Consider the following 26770-nt stretch of genomic DNA (forward strand, 5'->3'; position numbering starts at 1 on the left):
TAGATTTAGATAACACGTTTTTCTCAATTCTCCTTCATGATGACTCACAAGATTGGACTTCATTTTTTATATAGGAATACGAGCCTGAAACATACTTGTTTGCATCACGGATACTGTGAGTCCCCCTCAATCTTTGACAGGTCCTTGAGATGGACCTAGGCAATGTACAGCTTGAGAATACAATTATTCAGTACGAAGATGACATAGTACAATTTAGTGAGACAGAAGAAAGATGCAGAGAAGACTCAGTTCGACTCATGATCATACTATCAGAGAAAGGATATAAAGTAGACAAAGAACAATTACAATATTTTCAGGAAGAAATCCTGTACATAGGACAGTTAATCTCTCAAGAAGGAAGAAAAGTGACACCTTCAAGAGCAGAAGCAATAATGAAGACTTCAGAACCTAAACCAGTGAGGATTTAAGCATAATATTGATGTTTCAATTCCATAGGGGATTACATGTGTTTAGTATAGATTTCAGAACCTAAAACAGTGAGGGAAATGCAACCATTTTTAGGCCTATGTAATTATTGCAGTGCCTGGGTTTTTGATTACAGCACATATATGGGACCACTTTTAAAAGGACTTAAAGACACACAGGTAGACAAAAGTAAGATAACATGGACAGATGAAATGACTGAAGGATTTGAAGAATTTAAATAGCGATCGGTACAACCCCCGTGCTAGGAATTCCAGGCTATCATGGAGAATTGTATCTATTTTCCCATCCAAATGGATAAGTTATGACAGCAGTCCTCCCAGAGAAAATGTCATTAGGACATGGACACAAACCATTGGTTTACTGTAATGTGATTTTATATCCAGTTATGAAAGGACATTACCCTTGCAAACAAGTCTTCACTGCTGCTGCATTTGCTATTGAAAAAGCCTCAAGTATTACAATGGGGTGTTCAGTGTCATTATTATTTGAACATGCATTATTTGCTACTCTATAGAAGCCCTAAACTACATTGTTTGTTTATTTATTTATATGGCACACCGGACCAGAAGGTATGAGGGCGCAAGCATTACAAGTATATTCTCAGCTTAGTTACAGTGCTGTACATTATTTACATTTTTATACAAAGGATGCAGTAGTTACAAAGGTGTCGGTTATTGGTCTTTGTTCTTTAGCCACTGGATGTAGTTATGCCTAAATTGGTGGTAGGTTTGTGGTGTTCTAACGGAGGGTGGTAGTGTGTTACAGTGTTGGGCTGCTTTCACCTGGAAGCTATTACCGCCCATTTTTGTTAGCTTGAATCTGGGAACAGCGAGTAGTTTAGCATTGCTATTTCTGGTGTGTCTGTTGGGCGTGTATCTGGTTATTCTGTCAGCTAGATAGCGGGGGCTGCATTGTTAAGGCATTTGTGTGTTAGAGAGGCTACCTTAAGCAGGATTTTGTCCGAGGTGGTGAGCCAGTTATGAGTTCTCCTAATATTCCAGATGTGTACTCTTTTAGGGACGCTAAGCGCTGCTCTGAGAACATTGTTCTGTAGGATTTGGAATTTATTGGTAACCTCTTTGTTAGCACCTACATAGAGGGAGTTACAATAGTCCAGTTTTGAAAGTATGAGGGCTTTGGCTAGAGTAATGCAGCTTTGGGTAGAGACTAAGGGTTTGGCAGAGCGTATAAGCTTGCAAGTGTAGGCTGTGGTGGAGGCCATGGAGCTGACCTGTTTATGGAAGGAGAGGGTGGAATCGAGGTACATGCCGAGGGTTTTCACTTCCTTAGCTACCTTTATAGAGTTGCCGTCTATGGTGAAGCTGGAGTAGTTGAGGTCCAGTTTGTTTAGATTCGTGGCTGATCCCAGGATGATGAGTTCGGTCTTGTCATCATTCAGGCATAGGCTATGGGAGGCCATCCTTGGCTGAGTGATGAGGTACACCTTGTTCACCAAGGCCAAATCCTTGTTGTAATCTCCAGTCGGCGGGATGAGGATCTGGGTATCATCAGCATAGTTAGTGTAGGTCATACCCAGACCGTCAAGACCATCAAATAGGGGCTTAGTGAACACGTTGTACAGTGTGGGGGAGACACATGACCCCTGAGGGACCCCACATGTAATGGGGATGGGGTCAGCGGAGGCCGTGGTGGAAAAGACGCACATGGATCTATTGCTCAGGAATGATTTGATCCAGACAATAGCTTTTTGGGAAAAGTGGGCAGCAGAGTCTATGTGGCTACATAGGATTTTATGATCAACAAGATCGATAGCTGCCGAGAGGTCTAAGAGGAGCAATAGGGAAGTTTTCCCATTATCTCTCAGGGTGTCGATTTGGGCCTTGAGGTCAATGAGTGCAGTTTCTGTGCCGTGTTGGGGTCTAAATCCTGATTGCCGGACTCCTAGGAGGTGGTTTTGTTCAAGGAATTTTTGAATTTGCAGATAGGCTGTCTTGTCGAGGATTTTTAGTAGGAAGGGTACGGTGGTGATGGGTCTGTAGTTAGTGGGTACGGCTGGGTCGAGTGTGGGTTTTTTTAGTAGGGGGAGGACCCAGGATTCATTGAGGTTATTGGGGATAGTACCTGAAGAGAAGGAGGCGTTGATGAGTTTGGTAATGAATGGAGATAGGTATCTGGCTGCGTCTTTGATGATTTGAGGTGGGAATAGGTCGCCTTGGCAATTAGAAGGTTTGAGGTCGAGTATGATTTTTTCCACTTCTAGCATGGAAACTTTGGAGAAACTGAAGCGAGTGAGGGGGTTGGGGGGAGGGTGTTGAAGGCTGGTATGTGTGGGGGTGTTGCTAGGTTTGGAGTTGGATAAGGTCTCTTTCTTGTTGTTAATTTTGATTTGGAGGCCTGCAACTTTGTTGGAAAGGGCATTTTGGATGCTGGTGCGCCATTGTTTGTCTTTCTTACAGGTGTCTGGGGCCGGGATGGGTGTCTCTAGCTCTTTTAATATGGTAAACAATTCTTTAGTGCTGGATTTAGTATGCATGTAGTATGCATGTAGTATTCTCAGGTTGTAAGATTCTTGTTTAGCGAGGAGGATTTCTTTTTTGTAGGTAGAAGTTATTTTGTTGAGGATCAGCTTGTTGCTGTCTGTGGGAGCTTGTCTCCAAATTTGTTCCTTTTTGCGTTTCCCTAATCTAAGGGCTTTTAGATGGGCCGTGAACCAGGTATTCAAGTCTTTTATCGGCTTGGGTTTTCTCAGTTTTAGTGGTGCGATAGCATCTAAGGCTAGGCGCATGCTATTGTTGTAGCTTTCAACAAGATGGTGGGGGTTTGAGCTGGCTGGGAGTTGGTTCAATGTAGGTAGAATGAGATGGATACGTTTTTTCGCAGTTATATTTTTCTTGCTTCTAGTCGGGATGGATGCGGCTAGGGAATTGTTAGCGATTGGGCTGGATGCTTCAAGTGTGAAGGAAAGGAGGTGGTGGTCTGACCAAGGTTGCGGGGTGATGGCAGTGATGGAAATCACGCAGTTGTGGTCTGCTATCCAGTCAAGGGTTCTCCCTTTGTTATGAGTAGGTGTAGACACTCTTTGGGTGAAGCCTAGTTCTGACAGTGAGTTATTAATGGCGGATGCTTGGGTGTCTTCAGAGTCATTGTAGCCAAGGTTAAAGTCTCCTAAGAGGAGGCATTGGGAGGTATTTTTTAGGTTGTTAGAGAGGATGGAATTGAGGTCTTCCTCGAAGGAGCCTAGGGGTCCCGGGGGTCTGTATAGTAGGTGGATGGTGATGGTTTGGAAGTTATTGGTGGGGAGTTTGGCTGTTTTTAGAAGTTCAAATGATGAGTAGTGATCAGTGGGTTCAGGTTTGAGCTTGAGGTGGGTTTTGGCAATTATAGCAAGGCCACCGCCTCTGGAATCTGTTCTGTCTGCTCGGAGGATGGAGAAGTTCTCAGGGATGGCAAGCGTAAGGGCTGGGCCAGCTGCTGCATGAAGTCAGGTCTCAGAGATGGCTAAGAAGTCTAGTTCTTCCGTTAGGATGAGGTCTGCTATGTCTGTCGTGTGGGCTACTACAGATCTCGCATTGATTAGAGCACCTCTTAAAGGTGTAGTGGCAGGTTTACTAGTAGTAGGAGTGGGGGTTGAAGATCGAGTCTTGTGTTTGGTCTTAGTGTTGGTTTGGGTGGGCTTAGGGAGGTCTGTGCAGTTGTTGGTGGGGATAGCCATGGTGTAAGGTTGGGGCCAATTTGATGGTTTGGTATGGGTAGTATCCCTAGCTCTAGGCTCATATATTTTGGGGAGTCTGGTGCATAGTTTGGAGTTTCTAGCAGAGAGGTTGCACAGTGTAGAGAGGTACATGGTGGGGGGTGAGGTGGTAATCATGCTTGTGTGGCCTGGGGGGGCCTGAGATGTCTAGATGTGTGGATAAGGTGGAGGATGACTCTCAGCAGTACTGAGTATATACCCGGTAGGTACATTTTGGTGGAAGGAGATGAGAACAGTGGACATGTGTCTAGTATCAGTTGGTTCCTGAGTGGTTAGGTTCCTGGACGGTAGGGCTGGGCAGTAGACTTCCAAATCACCAGGGCGTCAGGAATCACCTTGGATTGCATATATTGGGTGCGGAGGGGTTTCAAATAAGTATGAGAGTCATAAGGTATCTAATGTCACACTGGATTGTGTTGACTAAGTGGGGCAGAGATTCGCCTAAATTCAAAAATCAGGTAGACAGCTGAAACACACTAAATTGCATTGGCCAAGTGGGGCAGAGATGCACCTAAATTCAAAATCAGGTGGACAGTTGAGACATTTCCACACTAAATAGCATTGTCTATCAAATTGTCAAATTTAGCAGTGACTAAAGAGGATACAGCAGAGAGCACCTAGATTTGGCAAGCAAAGTCTGGGATACTCTACGTACAGGTTGCTATTGTGATTGCTGGAGTGGCCAAAAGTCTAGCAGGTGGTGGCAATCTAAATGCAGTTACTTGGAGGGCACTCTAAATGCAATAGTGGAAGCAGTCAGGCAAAAGCAAGGGGACTTTGAATGCAAAACATTGACTACACAAAGAGCATCAGGATACAATGTAATTATTTTGAACTCTGTGATTACATTTTTTAGATGCAGAATAGTGAAAACAGCAACATTTATAGTAGAACCAGTTGGAAAGGATGACTATGTACATGACTGCAGAAAATATACTGAATTTTATAATGACATTCCCTGTGTTAGGGAAAATGATCTCGGAGAGGGGAAATTCTCTTTATTAATGGTTCTTCAAAAATTGACAAAACGACTGCTGAAAGCCATACTGGATCAGCAGTAGTGAAGCTGAACCGTGAGAGAGAATTTGAAGTAGTGACAAGTGTCAGATTGCCTTTCCATTGCTCAGCACAGACGGCAGAATTAGTAGCGCTTATCGCTGCACTTCAAAGATATGAGGATAAGGAAGTGACAGTGTACTCTGACTCCACCTATATGACGTCAACTGTACACACAGGTTTGTCACACAGGAAAAGGAGGAGCTTGCATGCGTCCCTATTGGATAAGCTTATTGAGGCACTAAGACACCCCATTGGCTATCGCAGTCGTGATATTTGCAGCCCACACTAAGAGAACAGACATAATTTCTCAGTGTGATGAAGCTGCAGATTTAGAAGCCAAACAGGCAGCATATTTCCCAAACATTTCTGATTTTGAAGGCAACAGTGTTAAAACAAATGTCAGGACGGTGTATGATGGTAAAGGAGTGATTTAACATTTTGTCTATTATTCAGTTAATTGAGTTGCAAGGACGAGCCCCAGATGATGAGCAAGAACTATGGAGAAAGCAGGGGTGTTCGTTATGCCCCACTGAGGCAATATGGAGGCAGGACAGCACTGGAAAGTCAATTTTTCCTCTAGCATTATTGTTGGTAGCGCTGGAGCTGCTTCACTAACCAGTGCATACGATTTGAGACAATCTTGCTGCTTTAATTGCAGAAGATTGGTTCTCACCAAATGCATTAGTACTGTGGCAAAGTTTATTTTAAATTGCATTGTGTGCCAAAACTATAGAGCAGGACACACTTTGCTACCTGTGAAAGGAGCGATCCCTAGACTCAATTGCCCATTTCAACAACTACATATAGATTATGTGGATATGTTGAAGACATGCAATGGCTATAGGCACATGCTGGTCGTGGTGTGTCCCTTTTCCAGATGGATTGAGGCAGGTCCATGTATGCTCACTGATGCCATATGCACGGGCAAGTTCCTCGTGTGTGAGGAATTTCCAAGATGGGGTGTGTCCAAAGTCTTGCAGTCTGACAATGGACAGTATTTTGTAAATAAACTATTTCAACAGGTCAGTATTTTAATAGGTATAAAGCATACATTTTCTTCTACCTATCACCCACAGGCGAATGGGATTGTGAACCCCTAAATGTACTCCTTAAAGAGAAGATAGCAAAAATCAAGATTACTCTAAAGAAGGGGTGGTTAACTGCATTATGTGCATTGAAAAATCAGTCTGGCTCAGATAAGCACTTAACTCCTCATGAGTTGGTGACTGAACACTGTATTAGAATACCTCTTGCTCCTCCTACTATGTTAGAAATGATACCCACAGTGCAGCAAATACATTAGGTGATGTGATGCATGATTATTTGACAACTTTGACCAATAGTGTCTCTTTTATTTCTCAACAGCTTAAGAACCAGTGGGAGTGGTCAAACCGGAGGAAGTGGTCAAAGATATTGAACAAGACAGCCAACCAATTGATCCCAACAGTCTATTGAAGCAACCTAGTTTAAATCCAGAGGACCAGGAGCTGGTATACAAGTTTGTTTGCACTTGGAATAAACCCTGCCTTGAAGGACCTTTTGAAATGGAATAAGTTACTCCCACAGATGTCAAGCTAGAAAGAAGACGAGCCTGGAGGCACCTACATGACATCAAACCGTATAAAGCAGATGCCTTGACCCCTCCTTCTGTTGCTGAAAGTGAATTAAGAGAAGAAGTTCCACACATGAAGACTAGGATTGGTTACCAAGAGCAAAGATAACAAATGTATGGATTCTAGAAACACGTTGGAATAAAAATTGACTTTCCTAAATCTAACATGGAATGAATGGACATGCAATTATTCTGGGCATATTGTAGGCAGGTGCAAGAGACAATGTATTGATGTACCAGATCCAAAGTAAACAAGCACATTTCATCTTCTATGCTGCCAATCATAATACAAGTACACACATTATTGTATGCTGTTTTTTTGAAGTCTTACCCAGCTCTGATAAGGCAACATGTGGACATTGTGACATTTCTTGGCAATCCTAAAAACAATAATATTATTTTCAGAATCCTTATCACTATTATCCTGCAGCGTTTGATATAAAAGTGTGATTTACAAAAAATAACAAAATTTCATATTGAATTAAAACTAGATGGGAAGGTTCAAAATATAAGACACTCACTATGATCAAGAAAATAGATGAATTTTTCTGGATTAGTAATTGTGATTTCATTCTGCATTTTGATTTGTTTTTTCTTCCTTAATTTTATGGTATTTAGAATCATCATGATTAAAATGCAGACACAATGATTGACAATGAAACTAGTCTTATGATCCCTAAAAAAAGCGCGAGTAGCATCTTCCCTGATTTTACTGAACAAATTGTTCGAATTAAAAGGGGTGCTGATGAAGATAATGACAATATAAATACATATCTTGATAATTTGTCCCATTCAATAATAACATGTCTTATCAGCACATGAAGGAGATGGGAGAGAGAACATCAATGAAAGCTGCTACATATGTTCTCTTATCCCCTATGCCATGAATGCAGACAGAACGTTTGTAGGTCAAAGGATCGACAACTAAAGGATCGAATGGTTAAAGGGTCAACACCAAAGGACCGAAAACAAAAGGATCAAAATATTATTTATTTTTTTGTACTTTTTGTTTTAGGGTGTCCCCCCAACCCCTTTTTTTGTGGTAAAAACCACTTTTTTCCATAAACGAAAACCCCCCAAAAAAATGTAATTTAAAAAAAAATGTGATCCTTTTGTTTTCGGTCCTTTAGTGTCGATCCTTTGACCATTTGACCCTTTGTAGTCGACCCTTTGACCGGTCACCAGACAAGAACATGTATTGCAAAAGGAATACTTGCACACTATGTGAAGTGTCTCAGTCATCTAGCAGCATGCACAACCAGAGGACAATTTGAAGGAAGATGGGCAACCCTACGATGGCCATCAAGGAGAACATTTCCATATAAAGATGCTTATGTGAAAACACAAGAACATTGAAAAAGAAATAGACTGGATGAGCAAATTATTATATTTTTATCCTTGGCTATTCAACAAGTAAAGGTTGGTAAAATGAAGAAGACTGAATGTTCAGACATACTATAACACTCACGAGTATCGGGATGCTGGGATAGACCTCAGATGTTGGTATATGGACAAGTCACCAACCGTACAGGATAAGAAAAGGAATGTTATCTTGCACGCATAGTTATTGAAGGAGGATCCGGTAAGCATAGTGAAAATAGTGATTGACATGTGCCTAAAATCATGGCACAAATATTCTAAGCTACTACCATTGGTTGATAATCAAGCAGCACCTGTGTCCATAATACTAATAAATAATGTGACAACATGCTTCAGGAACAAAGGCCTGGCTCTAGTTGGAGAAAAATAAAGGATATAAACAGATTCTCAAAGTCCCAGGAATGAATGGAGGAACTGCTGTTCTGATGGATTGATATCGGGCCTATGGATCCAGAGCTTCAATGCAGTTGCCCAATAATTGGGGAGGAATATGTTCTATCATGGTCATACATGTTCCTGCATAAGTGATTACCTAACATGACCATCATATTGATGAGCTTTCACAGATATCTGAATATCAGAAAAAGAAGAGGTGGCTCATCCTCCATCGACTGAAGAGGGAGAACCATTTCTCATCAAGTCAATAGAATACTATAAAGATATTCCAGCAGAGAATAGGTTATTCAGCAAGACAGAAATTATATTTATATCTATATTTATGCCAGGGCTACAGACTGAATGCCAAGTGGTTAAAAATAACCAGATGGGAACTGCTACAAACGATTGACCCAACAAAAAAAGTATTCAATGCAATCAAAGAAGAATTGAAGGCCATCAGGCTTATGACGCTCCAGAACAGGTATGTCCTGGACTTAATTACAGTAATGGAAGGAGGTGTGTGCCCCAAGATCAGGCCTTCTTGCTGTACATACAAGCCCGTACATGATGGAGAAAATGTAACCCTGACAGAAGCAATGACTATGTTGTCAACTCTGCATATAAAAATGGTGGAACACGTAGATGAGACGAAAGATGAAGAGTGGTTTTCATCTCTATTTTTGTAGGTTCCAACCTGATTGGCAAATGCCTTCAACAGTTTGATAGCAATACTAGTGTTATTATTGCTGGGATTCAGTCTCATAGGAATGATCAAAGGACAATGTAAGAAGACAGCAAAGAAAGCAACTAGGATGAAGATAATAAACAATGTGAGTGATGTGACTGACTGAAAACACCACCTGCAAGCACTTGAAAGGAACCCCTATGGCACCCACAGGAACAAAGTTTCATTGTCCTAAGACCATAAGAAGTATGTGGGAGGTTGGTTATTCTGTTCACCAACTGAGGAATTCTGTTACAAGACCTGGAGTGTGGATGAACATATGAAGAATGCATGTGACCTGACGGGGGTGATAAAGATATGGATTTCAAAGAAACCACACAGTGAAGGAAAGGTGAAGAAACTTGAGGAGGACCTTGAGGACTCGACCAGAGAGGGGCATATAGAGAAGCAGATGTATATATAAGTCATAGACCCCACCCCCTCACCACCCTCATATTGTAAAACCAGCAAGAGAATACTGTGCATGACACCTGGTATCATCCCAATACCAGATTGAAGGTATGTGAGACGTTATGCGCTCAGACAACCGTACCAAATGTATCCTCAAACTGATGCAGTAGACATGAGCCTGCATACACCACTGGACATAGAAGAACTAAAAGTAAAGTCTGACAGATGTGAAGTGACATCATGAAGAAGAGAAGAAAGGTGAGCACACTAAACCTGATGTATGGATATCTAGAGAATGAAGATGTGACTAAAGTGACAAAGTAAACATCTATGTGAAAAGGAAGGAAACCATATACACTTAGAAGATAAGTAACAAGAGAAAGAGATGTAGTAGATGTATATTGACAGAAAGGCAAGATATATATGGAAATATAGAAGCTTGCTAAAGTAGGAAATATAGCGCAAGTAAAACAACCATATTGATCAAATGGACATCAGCATCATTAAGTGAGAACCCTGGAGAATGGAAACCAAGGCGGCAGAGCTGACAGGCGCTGAAATACAGATTTGTGCAAGAACAAAGGATATTTGCTAGTCTCAAAATCAAGAATAATGCAGAAAGAAGCAAATGCAACACATAAAAGGCGTTAAATAGGATAATCCATGCATGTAAACCATATTTCTATTAGATTTACTAAGTCTCCAGGGGCCAAGGAGAGTAATAACACCAAATAAAATTAATTTAATCAAATAGCACTAAATAAAAGGACAGAATGGACAAAATCATGGACTCCTCAAATGTGGTGCAAAACCAGAAGACAAGGCCTATGCATTTAGCTCCAGACGAAGATAGCAATGTACCTTCACTCCTTTTAAAATTCAATGAAAGAGAACAGTCAGCAAGGTCAACTACAGAGAAGAATACTTGGCTTTGGCCCTAACTGATGAGAGATGGTAGGATAATTAGCTAAGGAGGGAAGTTGTCTGACGTTGTTCCCTTGCACCTGGGTTTCGTTGCTTATGTGCTGCTAACGAGCCGAATGTTCAATATTGGAAGAGATTGCCAACCAATCATGAGGGGCTATGTAATGGTGGACCATACATTGTTTACAGAACCCTATCACTGCTGTTGTTATGCTATTATCAGTATCTTATGTAGTTAGAGGTTGTTCAGGGCGTTCCTACCTGATAAGGGATAGCCAATGATGATACTAACACTTATATGAACCATATATATATAAATGTCCTTAACCAATCCCTCCACCTGGTAGGTTTGTACTGTTTGCCACGTAGGATGATGTCACAGCTAACGTACATTGAGGTATACAATCTGTTGCGCAATTGAAATGCATTGAGAGTGTGTGAGCTACAATCTATTTGTTTGCCAGGTTTCCATACTTTATTGAACTGATAATAAAGTAGTATTTTCCCATGTTCTTTAAGTCTGTATGGTTATTTGGGCCTGATATCAATTATTGTGGTAATCCCATTCGGCACTTTGAATGCTCTAGGTGCTACTGCACATCCCTCTTGGAGCAAACTTTAAAATCGGGAATGCTACATCTTAGTTAATAAAGCAAGGTTCTTTTTCTCAAAGGAAAGCCATGTGAAAGGGAGGCCTGTGATTCCTTCAGCAACACTACACACAAGCTCCCCACGCTATCCTCTAATTCGGAGAACCTGCACAGTAAAAACACCATAACCAATGGAAGGTCACTTTTCTTCTGCCAGCTGTCAGCAGTAAGAAACGAGGACGTAGTCTGTTTTTGGTGTGATTCATTGGTGTGATTCTGAAGGTTGAACTTGAAGGGGATTTGCTCTTGGCAGATCCTTGGGGCCATCATACTTGTAGTCCAATAAAGGATGGGGTACAGGCTTTATTTAGTTTTTTCTTATGCATGTCCCCCTGCCATCAGAGAATAAAAGAAGATAATAATGTGTTATCGGAAGCCTATATGACATGCCATAGAATGGCCAGAACTTAAGGAACCGCTAGTTCTCTGTGAAAAATAGTTTTCTGTAAAAAATAAACAAATAAATACTATTTTTTTGCTAATTTCTGAAAAAAAGCACGCAATAGCATTTCTCCTGCACGTTTTCCTTCTGTGCCCATGTTCCTGTCTGCTACCCACATGCTCATTCAGAGGTGAATGCCACTTCATAAAGCCTTTCCTGGGGCCTCGTGGCTTTTTAAACATGGCTGCTGTATTTTATTAACACCAAAGGCTCCCTTTGGCCTCAAACAACTGTCTTTCTGCCTGCCTATTGCTTACCTGCATTATCTTATTGACCTATGGTGGACTGCCAGGCTTTAGCCAGCCCACACCTTCCAAGGCCCACTTTCTAAAGGCATTTCTGCTCCCTGTCCCTACTCTGACACCTTTCAGGAATCTAGTTGATTTGGGGTCCTTCATGCACCCTAGCACCTTATCTACAATGATGCTACGACTTAACTCCTCTAAGAAATCCAGACTGCCTTGCCATTGTAACCGCCTGAACTATGGCTTAGTACCCTCCTTCTCGACTCACTCATGCCACCTTTGACTATCACTGTTCTTTCTGCTTGTTTCCCCCATGTTGTCATTCTGACTCACAGTGCTTGAACCCTTTCTAACATCTGAATACCAAATTGGAAAGTCAAACTTTGCAGTTTTTGCCTTTTGCTTGAAAGTCAAACATTGCTGTTTTTGCATTTTGCTTGAAAGTCAAACTTTGCTGTTTTTGCATTTGGCTTGAAAATCAAACTTTGCTGTTTTTGCTTGAAAGTCAAACTTTGCTGTTTTTACTTTTGGCTTGAAAGTCAAACTTTGCTTCCTATTGCTAATTTCTATGTACTTGCTTGAAAACTGTTGCTTCTCTGTAACTTGCCGGCCCAGTGACCTCATCACTCTCTTTTGTTCCACTCCTACTGGCCTTAGCACCCTCTGCTTCTCCCTCCTTTCCTCGTTTCTACTCTCATGGTGCTTTCTGTTTCTCCTATCTTTTCCAACTGCTTCTCCATTGACTATCCTTCCCTTCTTAAGTCTGGCAGGAAGAACTTCAAAAAGGATATCCTTGCCTCAAACCCTGGTCTTCCTATAGACGACACCTACTCCTATTTAGCTCGTATCTTTCCTGAGTGGATTGCTGCCTCTATCATTCCCACCCAGACCTACTGCTTTGTCTGTAGGCTCTCTCTCTCTTAGCCATTCTCTTACCATGGCTACTATCTACCTGCCTCCTGGTCAAATCACCTAATTATCTGGGCGGACCTCTCCTCCCTCCTGGCCTCTACCACTCAATTTCTCCTCCTCTGTGACCTCAATATCCATCTAGACTCTCCTTGTTCCTCCTCTTTACTCTTCGCTGACCTCTGCAACTACCTTTCTCTGTACATTCTCCCTTCTGCCTTGACTCACTCTGCAGGGCACACACTAGATGTCTTGATCTCCTCTGACCTCCCCCTCTCCATCGCTCTGACCACTCCTCTCTCCTGGAGTGATCATTCCCTCCTCTCCTCTCATCTCTCCCTCTCTTCCCCCAGGCCAAGCCTACTCCAACATTGCCATCTGCCTTCTCGGACATCAGGCCAATGAAGCATGTGTCAGTTGAGGATTTCGCTGCCACCTTCTCTCCTCCCTCTCCACTTCTGGCTGACTCACATCCTGACACAGCCTTGTCTCTGCTCTACTCTTCTATTTCTGGTACTCTTGATGCTCTTGCCCTTGTCACGAGGATCCGCTTGAGGTCTAAAGCCAAGTGCAATTCCTGGTATGACTCAGACCTAGCTACACTTAAACATAAGTGTAGGGCGGCTGAGAGGACATGGAGGGCTTATTGTTCATCCTCTGACAAACTGGCCTGTCGCCTACTCCAAAGGCAATACAGACTATCTGTCCTCACCAAAGAAAGTCCACATTCAAGCCTGTGTCTCTGCAGCATTAAACAACTCGGCTGAACTCTACCCTCCTGTTTCCTGCAAGGCTCTTTTCAATGCCCTTGCCTCTCACTTTATCTAAAAAATCCAGGACATCCTGTCCACCCTCTCCTCACCAACCCCTCATCTCCCCTCTCCGTCTGTGCAAGCTGACACTCCTTCAGCCACCCCCTCACCCTCTTTCTCATCCTTTCCTCTTTTCTCCCCTGATGAGGTTGCTAGGCAAGTCCGATGTGAAAGCCTCATCAAAACAGGTTCATCCCTGTTCATCTAAAACCATCAAAGACCTCGTTGATACCCTTGCTCCGGCCCTTGCCGATTTCTGCAACCACTCCTTTGCCTCAGGTTCCTTCTCTTACCCTCTGAAGCACTCCCTTGTGCATTCTCTTCTCAAGAAACTCACAGCTGATCCTTCCTGTCGGGCTAACTATTGCCCAATTTCCATTACTCCTTTTCTGGGCAAACTCCAGGAAAAGCTTGACATCTCTCAGCTTAATCTTCATTCCAATTCTGTTGGCTGTCTCCACAACCACTATCCTGGCTTCAGAGCTGCCAGAAGTATGAAAACTGCTCTCCTGAACATCTGTGAAGATCTGCTCTCCAACCTTACTCTAACATTCCATCTGTCCTCATCCTTCTATTCTCTCTTCTGCCTTCGACACGGTCAACCATACCATCCTGCTCAACCGTCTCCGTAATAACCTGGGTATCACCAATCAGGCTGTGGCCTGGCTGACCACTTTCCTCTCTGATCGACCCTCCCAAGTCCAACTTGGATCCTTCATATCATCTATCTCCTCTACCTGTGGTGTTCCCCAGGGGTCTAACCTCTCGCCCTGGCTTTTCAACCATTACCTGGCAAAACTTGCCCACTGCATTGCCCTTTTCTGCTCCAATTTCCAGTGCTATGCTGATGACACTATTAGGGTTGGTTATTTGGTTTTCCTTCTTAGATTTATTTATTTATATATTGCATTGATTACACGCCCCAAACCCTCAGGTATCACAGCGTGAGTTACATCTATCTTAGTTTTCAAATACAGGTTACATATATCTTTGTTTTACATAAGCAGGTACAGACATGTGTATACAATTTGGATATCATAGACAGTTGCAGTTATCTTATTGGACTCAGAAGGTTACATACTTCATGTGAAAACTTGTTCTTGAGTTTTAGTATTTATTGAACAACCACGTTTTTAGTTGTTTCTTAAACTTTGGTAGGGAGGTCTTGTTGGACAGATGGGGCGGAAGTGAGTTCCAGATGCGGGGGGCTGCTATGGGGAAACTGGCATTGCCTGCTCTTGTGGTGGTGAAGCGTGGGATGTGCAGCTGAGTATTGCCATTGATCTGAGTGATCTGAGCGAGGCTTTGCGTGCGATGCTTCTATTGAGATAGGTGAGGGCAGTGTCAGAAATGCATTTGTGGGTGATGGTTAGCATTTTATGTAGGATTCTCGCTTGTTCTGGGAGCCAGTGAGCATCTCTTCTGTGTTGCGTGATATGTTCTCTTCTGTTGATGCCCAGTGCTGCTCTAACAGCTTTGTTTTGTAGGAGTTGGAGTTTAGTAAACATTTTTTGAGGTGCCTAACAGTAGAATGTTACAATAGTCTATTTTTGTTAGGATAAGGGCTCTAGCAAGTGTCAAGCAGTTATCAGAGGAGATGAGAGGCCTACTTAATGTGATAAGTTTGGCAGTTTAAGCCGTTGAGGAAGCAAGGGGGCTGATGTGGTTGTTCATGGTGAGGTTGGAGTCAAGGTGTACTCCTAGTCTTTTGACTTTGTGGGAAATGGTAATGGGTGTGCCGTCTATCACTATGGCAGTGTAGTCTGGGTGGAGGTTGCTGAGTCTGCTTGGGGAATCAGTTTTTTCTCCGTTGAGACAGAGGCTGTTGTTAGCCATCCGGTTTTGGATGTGGAAATAGATTGTGTTGATGTGGGCCGTGTCATGTTCAAGGTTGCCTGTGATGGGAATCAGTATCTGAGTATCATCAGCAAAGTTTGTGTAGATTACTCCCATAGCATTTCGTGCTGCGAAGAGTAATTTAGTGTAGGCGTTATATAGAATAGGAGAGAGACAGGATCCTTGCGGTACTCCCAAAGGTATGGCATGGGGTCAGCTGCAACTTCCCCTAGGGTAACTCTTGAGGTGCGATCGGAGAGGAAGGATTTTATCCACGTGGTGGCCTTCTTAGAGAAGTAGAAGTTAGTGGATAGGGTTTGGCATAATTTGTCATTGTCGACCAAGTCAAACACCGCGGAGAGGGTTAGGGATAATAAGATGCACAGTTTGCCGGAGTCCCTGATAGCATCCATCTGGTTATCTGGATGTTTGTCTATGCATGTTTGCTGTAGGGGAAGGAGGTGTTAGGCTTAGTCTTCCTTCCTGTATGTATGAGGAGCCTGTACTGATGTCATCTGTGGAATGTATTTAGTACAGGGGGATAGTCCTGACCTCATACATTTAAACTACAGTAGTTTGCTGTAGTGAAAAATTCTAACACTTCTCCATATTATGTTTAATCCATCTTCATAATTATGCATCATAGGAGGAAAGTACAAATCCAAATTCTGGAAAAACTGAAAAAAAAGTTGTTGAGACCTCTATTTACTTAGGCCGCATATTTCAGCATGGATAATTCAATATTGATAACTGAAAGAATTACACATAGAAAGAATAAACAATCAACAATTAACCTGATCACCAGCTCGGTGAGTTTTGTAAAAATACAGGACATCTATGCGTCAGGGTCTCAATAAACTCGCACCATTTGAATATCTGTAACCACTCATACTTTCTCTCCCCCCATTTGGCTCAGACAACTTGAGCTCAGGTTCATCAGCAGGAGATCAAAGCAACCCCAGAGGCACCAACCCGAACTACGGCCAATTCCAACCACCACCCATGATGCCATTTTTAGGGCAAGGGGGCCCCAGAGGAGGATTCTGGGGTCCCCCCCTCACCCTCAAATGCCATTTTACAACTACGCCCAATGGGGCCAACCAGGCAGGAGATGCAGGGGCAACAGAAGACACCAGACCTAATCCCGATATTCAACCTCTCAGGTATATCACTCTCCAAAGATGAAATCTCTCTCTTGGCAAAAGGCCTTTCATTTGTACCGACGAATACAACTGATTGGTTTAAATTGGATGGAGAACTCTACACTTTCCTTCGCACTATTAGAAGAAAAATGTTCTTCAAGGACAAAGATCGTCCCTTGGAAACAGAGGACACAGGACTTAGACCAAGAAGTGACTTCTACCCAAGAGACAATGACATCCCTTCTACATTTCTTGCTTTTGAAAAATGCCTTAGACAAGAAATCAACAAACTCAAGTCCACACAAAAGCATCAGAGAAATAACTTAACCATCGGGGAACATAAAGCCCTCAAAACCCTGTCCAACAACTCTGACATTGTGATCAAAATGGCAGATAAAGGAGGAGGCATTGTTATACAAAACAGAGAACAATACACGCTGATGGTCATGACCCTATTGAATGAAGACAACAACTATAAAAAACTTAAAAAAGATCCTACCAACATGTTAAAATCAAAAATACAAGAAATGACAAAGTTTGCAGCAGAAAGAAACTGCATTACAGACAAAGAAGAGGCTTTCCTTAACAGCACTGAGGGTAGGATAGCGGCGTTTTACGCCCTACCTAAAATTCATAAAAATAGGACCTCTCCTCCAGGGAGACCTATCGTCTCAGGATGTGGCTCCATACTAGAACCTCTGTGCAAATGTATCGATTTTTTCTTAAAAACACTATGCCAGAATACACCGACATATATCAAGGACACCATGACGACCATTACTATTTTTGAAAACCAGCCCTTTGACCCCACCAATGAAGAAATAGTCACCATGGATATCAAGAGCCTGTACACCAGCATCCCCCAGGAACAAGCAGTGGAATGCATAAGACAACCCCTTGCCCTACACATGACCCAGAGGAGAGTCCCGGCCAATTTTATATCCGAACTACTGGACTTCGCGCTAACCAATAACTGCTTCTCATTCAATGACATTTTCTACCAACACCAACAGACTGTCGGAACTGCCATGGGCGCAGTGTTCGCACCAAGCTAAGCCATAATTTTAATGGCCGAATACGAGAAGACCTTTATACTCAGTGATGCCAACCCATTCCACAACAACATCCGCCTCTGGTATCGATATATCGATGATGTCATCTTTATATGGCATGGCAATAAACAAGAACTGGACAATTTTCTTACCTGGACCAACAATCAAACGTAAGAAATTCAATTTACGATGAGCCACAATAATGAGAAAATCAACTTCTTATATCTCAACATAATGGCCTCAGACGGCAATCTAAAATGCTCTATTTTCAAAAAAGAGACAGATCGCAACACTGCACTGCACTACAGGAGCAATCATCCCAAAAGCCTCTGGGATAATTTACCTTACGGGCAATTCCTCAGAATCAGACGCAATTGCACTGACACTAAGGACTTCAAAACGCACACATCAGAACTTCAACACAAACCTGAAGACAGAGGTTACGCTCAAAAATTACTCGAGGATACCAAGACAAGAGCAGTCTACACACCCAGAGAAGTTTTATTATTTCCAAAGATCCATAACCACAACACTGAAGACCCCATGGCGTGTGTCACCACCTTTAACGCAGCACATCCAAACTCAGAGGCATCATCAAAAAACTTTGGCCCATCGTCCAGCTGAGCTTGTCAGAAGAACCCTTACCAAGAAAGGCTCTTAAGAGATCCAAAAATCTCAAATATCTCTTAACTCATGCCAGAAATAAACGCAAGGACTCAAGATCTACTCTGTGGAATATGCGGGAGATCCATGGACACCATCCCTGGGGGAGCTGCTCAGTTTGCAGTCAAACCAAAAAACTACGATCCTTCCAGATAGACGGCAAAGAATGGGAAATCCGTCACTTTTCCAATTGCAAGACACCCAATGTCATTTATCTCATTGAATTCCCCTGTCATCTGAGATACGTAGACCAAACATTGAGGCCAGTGAACAAAAGAATAGGGGAACATAAGTCCAGAATAAGATGTAAAACTCACAATACACCCGTGGTCTCACATTTCCTTTAATTCCAACATAATTGTGACTCCTTCAAATGGTGGGTAGTAGACAAAGTGACGGACTGTTCCAATATCACCAATGCTCTGAATTTCAAAGAAGCCTGGTGAATATTCAAGCTACAGACCATTTCTCAGGGTCTCAATGAACTCGCACAATTTGAATATCTGTAACCACTCGTACTTTCTCTCCCCCATTTGTTCACCCTCCTATCCCAGATTTATAACACTTAACTCCCCTGAAGGCGATAACCCTGCCGAGTGCAGACTACATGCTGATCCGCATCTATGTTTCCCCGGAGACCCGAAGCCTCCGTCTGAGTGCATGCGTGAGGAACAGACACTAACTCCACACGCATGCGCTCTTTAAATAGCTCGCACAGCTCCTTCTCATTCGAACGCGAGCTCCACTACTGTGCGGATCTAACACACGCTATCCGATCCTTGCCTCGAGGTGAGTCCACCACAACCTGATAAAGGGCCCCCCTCTTTTTCTTCACCCAGCAGGTAAACCTTCCCCTGCAGCCGGCAACCAATACTAAAAGAATTTCCTGGTGTTTGTCTCTTCCTCCCACCCTGCAGCTTCGGTCACAGAGCTCCTTTACCTCACAGACAGGAACTGATGTCCTGCCACCGAGACTCCTAGCACACCGAGGGACCACTGCAGCACCACGTCCTGCGTTGCCCAAGCCACCAGGTACCTCTAGTGAGCCTCTCACACCACAAAGCCACAATAAGTCGTTTGAAGCTATATATGTGATTAAACCCACTTAATGTGTTCTTTCAGATCGCACTTCAGTGAATATCCTGCATCCCTCAGCTAGCGGGCCACCATTTTTTCTTATCATGAGAACTCCAACTAACAGCTCATATACCTAAACTTCCGCATGCAAGGTTAGTGCCTGGGACCGGAGGGTCTTCCTCAGAGTGTAGCCTCTCACGGGCTGTTTTAATATTCAAATATATGGTCCACTTTCTGGAACATCCAATAATATCTTTTATATTGTGTTTTAATCATAGGGAGACCTGCTTGATCTGGCCCCAGAAGAAGGCTGCCACCCTCTTACAGCCGAAACGTCTCAGCAGACCCTATTTTTAGGTTTCTTGAAGCAAATAACATTGTACTGTGCAAATATTGGTTGTAACTGTGACAAGACATTAATAGGTTAACAAATATGAAGTAATATTTGGTAACATTGCACACAGGCAATATAACACTGTACCAGTATAGGAGTGTGGAGATAACACACTATACTAATATTACAAACTTGCCTTTTTGGAAATGTTGGCACAGTGCTAAAAAGTCACTTTTGAATTCTGCACTGTATGGACTATAACAGGCCTAATTTAGTGACCTCCTGTCACCAGTGGACATGTAATGCTATTCAAAGATGCACTAAAAATTGTTAACATAGATGTCTTGTATTTTTACAAAACTCACCGAGCTGGTGATCACGTTAATTGTTGATTGTTTATTCTTTCTATGTGTAATTCTTTCAGCTATCAATATTGAATTATCCATGCTGAAATATGCGGCCTAAGTAAATAAAGGTCTCAACAAGTGTTTTTTCAGTTTTTTACAGAATTTGGATTTGTACTTTCCTTCTAAGATGCATACTTATGAAGATGGATTAAACATAATATGGAGATGTGTTAAAATGTTTCACTACAGCAAACTACTGTAGTTTAAATGTATGAGGTCAGCACTACCCCCGTGTACTAAATATCATTCCAGCCTTTACGTCATGCCCGACCACAGGCATGTGAGGATATAATGTTTGTGGTTGAATGAGTTCCAGCCCAGGCAGTTTTGATATGAAGCCTGGTTGGTGGGAGCCAGTGGGCTCTTGTCCTGATTCCTCTTGATCTATTGATACTATAATGACATCTGATTGTAACTGAAGATACTAAAGCAACCATGAAGAGTACCTGACAGTGTATCCAGTGTATCCCTTCATGAACTCTATGATGGAGAGGGAGTCAAAACAGACACTCAACTCATTTTCAGGCTGCCCTCAGTCACCTCTTCTCCTTGGCTATCTCATCTCTGATTGTCTAACTGCCATTCAAGATTGGTGTGCCACCAACAATCTTTGTCTGAATGCCAGCAAGAAAGAGATCCTCCTCATTGGCACATCTTCACACTCCTTTCCCCTCACTCTCTGGCCGGCCTCCCTTGGCCCTCCTCCTACTCCCACCTGTGAGGCTAAGAACCTCAGGGTCATTTTGAGTTCACACTTTCCTTCTCCGCCCACATCTACAATGTCTCTAAAAAGTCAAATTTCCTATTACACCTCCTCAGAGGTACTTTGCCTTTCCACTCCTTCCCTCAGAAGCTCACTGTCTCACAACCTCTGGTTCTCTCTAGGTGTGACTATTGTAACAGCCCTTTCTAAATCTACTCGCTCTGCTCTCTGCAACTAATCCAGAACATGAGTGCGAGACTAGTCCTTGGACTCAATCCCTGGGATCGTATCTCTCAAGCTATGAAATCTCTCCATTGGCTTCCAGTGGATGCAAGGGTTAAATTCTAAACCCTCTGCATTCTCCACAAGGCATTCTGGGGCCTGGGCCCAAACACCTTCAGCTATCTCTCTGCAAATACCTTCCTTCTCGAGCTCTTCGCTCCTCTACCTCTAACTCCCTCAGGGTCAGTCATTTTTTCAAAGAAACGAGCTGGGGGTAGATCTCTGTCTTCGGCTGGGGCCTCCCTCTGGAACAGCCTCCCTGCCACTCTGAAACTTGAGGAGAACCATCTCCAGTTCCGGAAGCACCTCAAGACCTTCCTCCTTGCTTCTGCTTTGACCATCCCCTCTCTCCTGCTGATCTGTTCTCTCTCTGAACTGTGCACCTGGCCTACCCTCTATCTTCCAGGTCCAGGTACCACCTCACCCTGCCACCCTCCCGCACTACATCCGGGCCACCCCTGAACTGGGGTCTGCATCTGTACCCATACAGCCCCCCCCTGTTTTCTTCCTGCACAGACATACCCGGCCTGCTGCCTTAACCCAGCACTTGCCCTCGCTGTCTGCACTACCATGATTTGTTGTCTTTATTATTTATGTATTTATTATTATCTATCTGTTTTCTCCTTTGCTCTGCACTTTCCACTCCCCCCTCCCATGCACTTTCCCCTCTCCCTCTCCCTTGCACTTGCGTGTTCTCAATGTCACTGGGCCTAGTAAGATTGTTGTTTTGTTCTCCCATGTTCCCCTCCCTTGCTTGCTCGTGCTATGAAGCACTTGTGTACGAGCGGGATATCAATATAGATTATTTTACTCACGTTACTTGAGTATGGATGGAACTTTAACCCTCTCGGACTAGTGGGGTGATAATACCGTCTCAGACTTTCAACCCGGACTAATTTGGTAGTCTTCCTCTGCTGCCTGCTCTAATCTTGAACCCTGTTTGCCTTCTCTTCTCTGTTGTTTGTCTTGTTATGTTTATTGTGTATCTGAGGCCTACAGGCATGTGGCACTATATACAAATTTAAATAAATAAATAAATAGAGTGACAGAGATGTTGAGGCCATACTAGGCACCTATTGTGAGAGTGAAGGTGGCTAATGTGGAATTCCATTGAATTATAAAAGCCAGTGCAAAACAATGATTTCCAACATAAGGCCTAGTGAAATGTAAATGAATGGACCTCGTCAATTCCACTAAAATGGACAGGTGCGCAAGTGAAAGGGAATCTACCTGAGAGCTTAAAACTGCTGGATATGCCCAATGAATGGAAAATAGCACGTGGTGCTGCAGATGCTGACTTCGTGTTAACTGAGAAAATGCATAATTTGACAGATTTTAAACAGCAGGAGAAAAAATGGGAAAAGATACATTGAAATGCTGTGCCTTTGAAAAATAAAATGGAGGACACGTGACATATTTCAGAGAAATACACTTTTCACAAATAAACTGACATTCAAATGGAAAAGCCTACTTATTGGAGAGGTGAACAAGAATGTTCTTTCTATGTAAGTGTGGCATATGTGTGAATAATACCTAAAGTGAACTTGTATCAGTTCAAACCATAGGCAAAGATAGATTGTATTATAAACAAAATGCCAGATATAATGCTAAATGTTACATGTAAGCACATGTTGTCAATTTAAAACTGTACATTCTGAAGTATAGATGTAGCTAGTGTTTTCCCCACTGAACTGTGTCTTTGAGAATTTGAACTCAAGACCTGTGGGCTGGGCCTCCCAGGAAAATCAGGCCTGGTTTAGTTAGAAATACAAAGAAATAACAGATAATTAGATCAAAATTTTGGGAGCTGTAGATAACACTGCTAGCAGAGTTGACCTTAAGGGTCATGTCTCCCCATTAGCTCTGCATTCGTGGCCAACAGAAATGACCTTTTCAGGGCTGACTCAACCTCAAGAAATGGCTTTAGAGCCACTAATGGATGATCAAACATTGGAGGTCATTACGACCTTGGTGGTAAGGGTTAACAGTGCCAGTAAAGGTGCCAGAGCCGTCAACCCCTTACTGCCTCATTACGAGTTCTGCTTGTGGGATCCACTAAGGCCACCTGGTTTTACCATGCGGTGTTAGCGGGTCCCGCAAGCAGCCCAGAATGCTAACAACGGGCCTGTTATTAACTTTATTAATAACGGGGCCCATTCCCATTGAACCCTATGGGGGCTCAAATGGGGATGTACCGGGTCTGGGTTACTTGAATGAGGAATTACCAGGCCCTCCAAGGTCGGAATGGTCCGGTAATTCCTCATTCAAGAAACCCGGACCCGGTAGCCGGTAAGGGGGTAGCCATGCCACTAATATCAGCATGGTTACCGCCTACCTCGTAATGACCCCCATTGTGTATGAAGAAAACCTTGATGATAAGCAGTTGTTTGTGTCAGGTTACAAGAACAGAGAAAAAAAGGTTGCGGCTATTGTAAAGTAGAGGGACACCTTTGATGCCTTGCCATGTGATTAACCTTTGGCCACATTTTCTTTAATTAAAAGAAAATGGTATGTCCCAGTGAGGCCATCCTGGGCTCTAATTAAAGGGGATAAGACGCCCGCCTGTATCATGTAAATATGAATCCTGTGTGATGTATACAAGTTGAGTTAAAAAACAATGATGATTGCGGCCTTCTCATAATTCTGAGGGAATGGAAAGTCGGTGTGGTGATAATTCATGGAAGGAAGGTTTGAATCTTGAAGGGTCAGAGTTGTGACTATTTTGACTCAGGAGTAAATCGATAAGAAATTGTGCTCCTCCCAGGAAGGGTGTGCAGAGATATGATTAGTATTGTCTGATTCACCTTAAAATATATGAAGTTAAACCAACTTATCATTTTGGGATGAATCTTTCTCTTCCATCAGCCTCCAACATCCACATCTCCCAACTCAGTGTCCTATCAGCAGGCAGTGGGCATATTGGGGCAGGGGGAGGGAGAGAGCTGTCCAATCCGAGCATGGGAATTATGATAATAATGGAGCATCACCAGCCCTATGAGAGATCAGTTTTCAATCTGAGAGGGAATTTTCCTTTGACATTTTGCCTCTTTGAACCTTTCTTTGGACTTGTGTTTTCCCCTGATTTTCCTACTCTATTGCTGGAGGTAATGCATTTGTCATGATTTCAGATTGGTGTATTGTATTTCAGGAGGGATTGTAAGCCCATGCATCTTCATACCCGCAAAAGTTGTGGTAAGAATAACTACATAAAAACAAGCTGGGATATCATGAGGGTGATAATATGGTAGAGGGAAAGGATGTAATATATGAGCACATGGAGGATGTTCTATTCCCAACAAAAGCGCACGAGAGAAAAATCTTTTTTGCACTACTGAATGCTTTTGGACAAAAGTTTGTAAACAGTGAGCATAACAAAATTCAATGTTTTCTCACCTTTTGTGGTAATTGGTTGCACGTTTAATGAGACACGCAATTACATGATGAAGTGTAACGTGTGATGTTTGTGGTAGTTACATTGGAGAATTCTTTCTTATGTTTTTTATTCTTTTCTTTGTCTATTTGTTTGGTCTATATGTTTTCTGTTTTCCATAACCCTTCAAATCCATCCCCTATCCGTGTCTGAATTTTCTGTCACAATGTGATGATATTAAACATATATAGGTTTTTGAAATATTGTGAATAGATGCAATGGGGATGAAGCGTATATGCCCCTTGTTTCGAAAAAGGCTGAGTTCCAAGCTGAAACACGTCTAACAGTTTAAGGGCACTCATGTTATATTTGAAAAAAAAGTAAACAACACAATTGACACAAACATATTTATTTGTGGCGCTCAAATGATGAGAGAATACTTTTTCACTTATTGCTAGAGGTAGTCTGCTTCTGGACTCTTGCAAGGAACAACTAGCAGAGGGACTGGGAGAGCTACCAAGGCCTTAAACATTGCATGGGAGACATAGACTGTGAAATATAGAAGCTAGTTGGGCCTGCCATTTGAGGAGCCAGAGGAAGTCTGGGTGCTGGGGTCTACCCTTGACCAACTCCTTTGACCAGATCTGTGCTGTCCTCAGAAGAGCCTTGCTGTTTCCCGAATGCCCCATAACCAAGGCCTCCCATGTAAGTAGGTTCATCCAAATGCCTACAGAATTGTGGGGGTTTCTGCCAGCCTTAATCTCCATCTAACTTAGCGGGTAGGTGGGTAGAACTGGGGAGACCCTCTGCATATTTAATAAAATCTAACTCAAATTAATTCCACGATTGAAAATCACCATATCCATTTAAATTGAATTTGTTCTGACCTGCCTCCATTATTCCTTTCCATTGAATTGTGGGGAGGGGGTGAATCTGTGTGGATCCTTAGCACATTGAATTAAAGTAAAATACATTAATTTCCATATGGAAAATTAAGAGATGAGTATTGTTAGAGATTGAAACTAACAAAGTTCATGCCAAGTGCGTTAGAGCCGGTATAGACAATAAAGTACTTGGGGGACTCTACCTTTCTGAAAACCCTGTCTTTTGTACAAAAGTGGGGGTCTCCAGAATACCAAAATAAGTAACCCTAAAAGCCTGACATTCCAGGGAAGGTAGAGTGTACAAAACAAAAGTTCCCATTTATTCATTTGCATCCCAAATCAGAATCATAAGGTCCTGCATTTCAGGCACATACAAAGCCCAAAACAATTTTCCCATTAAATTCCTTTTCTGACTTTGTCTTTCAAATAGAAAACCCAAAACATTTTTTTTCATTGTTTCTATTTCCCAAACTCTGCCTTTTAAATGTAAAAGCAAAACAGTTTTGCTACTGTATTCCCATTCACTTGTACCTACCTCCAAGCAGAGGGGTCATATCTAATTGATGCCTGGGGTTGGGGGTTGCTGAAGAAAACAGCTTGGTAACAGACTAAGCAATCACTGGTACATCATATTGTTTGTGGGTGATATTACAAGCAATCTGATGTAATATGATGACTGTCCATCTCTAAATGTTACTTGTGTGTTTTAGTATCTTTAAGTTCATTAGAAATATAAGTCAGTCAATTGGTTTAAGTCATTTGAGATTGTGATATTGTGTTGTGCCACAGCGATGGTGGCATGGTTGTGGTTGTTTTATTATTCTTTGTCAAACCTTAAATAAATATATATTTTTTTATTGTTTATGGTTAAAATGATCCTTTCACAAACAAAATCACATTACATGTCCATACTTCATATATAACAACACAAAACATTAATCAGTTGAATTCTAATGGAAAGTCAAAAATTAAACCTATTTTGAATAAAAACAACATTTCCAACCAATACAGGTAAAGTCAATGCCATGACACCACACACCATCTTTTATAAGGGAATGGTACACAACATTTCTCGTTTAACTAATCACTTAGCCACTTCTCCTTTAGATTAGGGGACACTGTTGGAGACGGGCTGAACTATGCTAGGGTTGCTTGATTAGATATACTCAGCCCTAGAGCTCAATCTTACAACTCTCTAACATTTGTATCACCGCTATTGTCATTTCTTGTGATTGCCCACCAATCAGTCTTTCCCACAGTGAATCTTGCGTATGGTGTATTATGAGATTTACAAATTTACTAAAGAAATGTTGCC

General features: G+C 42.4%; 1 long non-coding RNA gene across 1 annotated transcript in view; it reads left to right on the forward strand.

Annotated features, from left to right (window-relative positions):
• LOC138583139 (uncharacterized) overlaps window positions 1-11165 on the forward strand; it is a 35597-nt gene extending 24432 nt beyond the window's left edge. Inside the window, exon 2 of the long non-coding RNA XR_011305165.1 lies at window positions 6584-11165. This is a non-coding gene — a long non-coding RNA (uncharacterized lncRNA). The remainder of the gene's footprint in view (window positions 1-6583) is intronic.
• Window positions 11166-26770: the final 15605 nt, after the last annotated feature.

The sequence above is a fragment of the Ambystoma mexicanum genome, chromosome 3q (genome assembly GCF_040938575.1).
Source record: "Ambystoma mexicanum isolate Mex_15411 chromosome 3q, UKY_AmexF1_1, whole genome shotgun sequence".
Lineage (NCBI taxonomy): Eukaryota > Metazoa > Chordata > Amphibia > Caudata > Ambystomatidae > Ambystoma > Ambystoma mexicanum.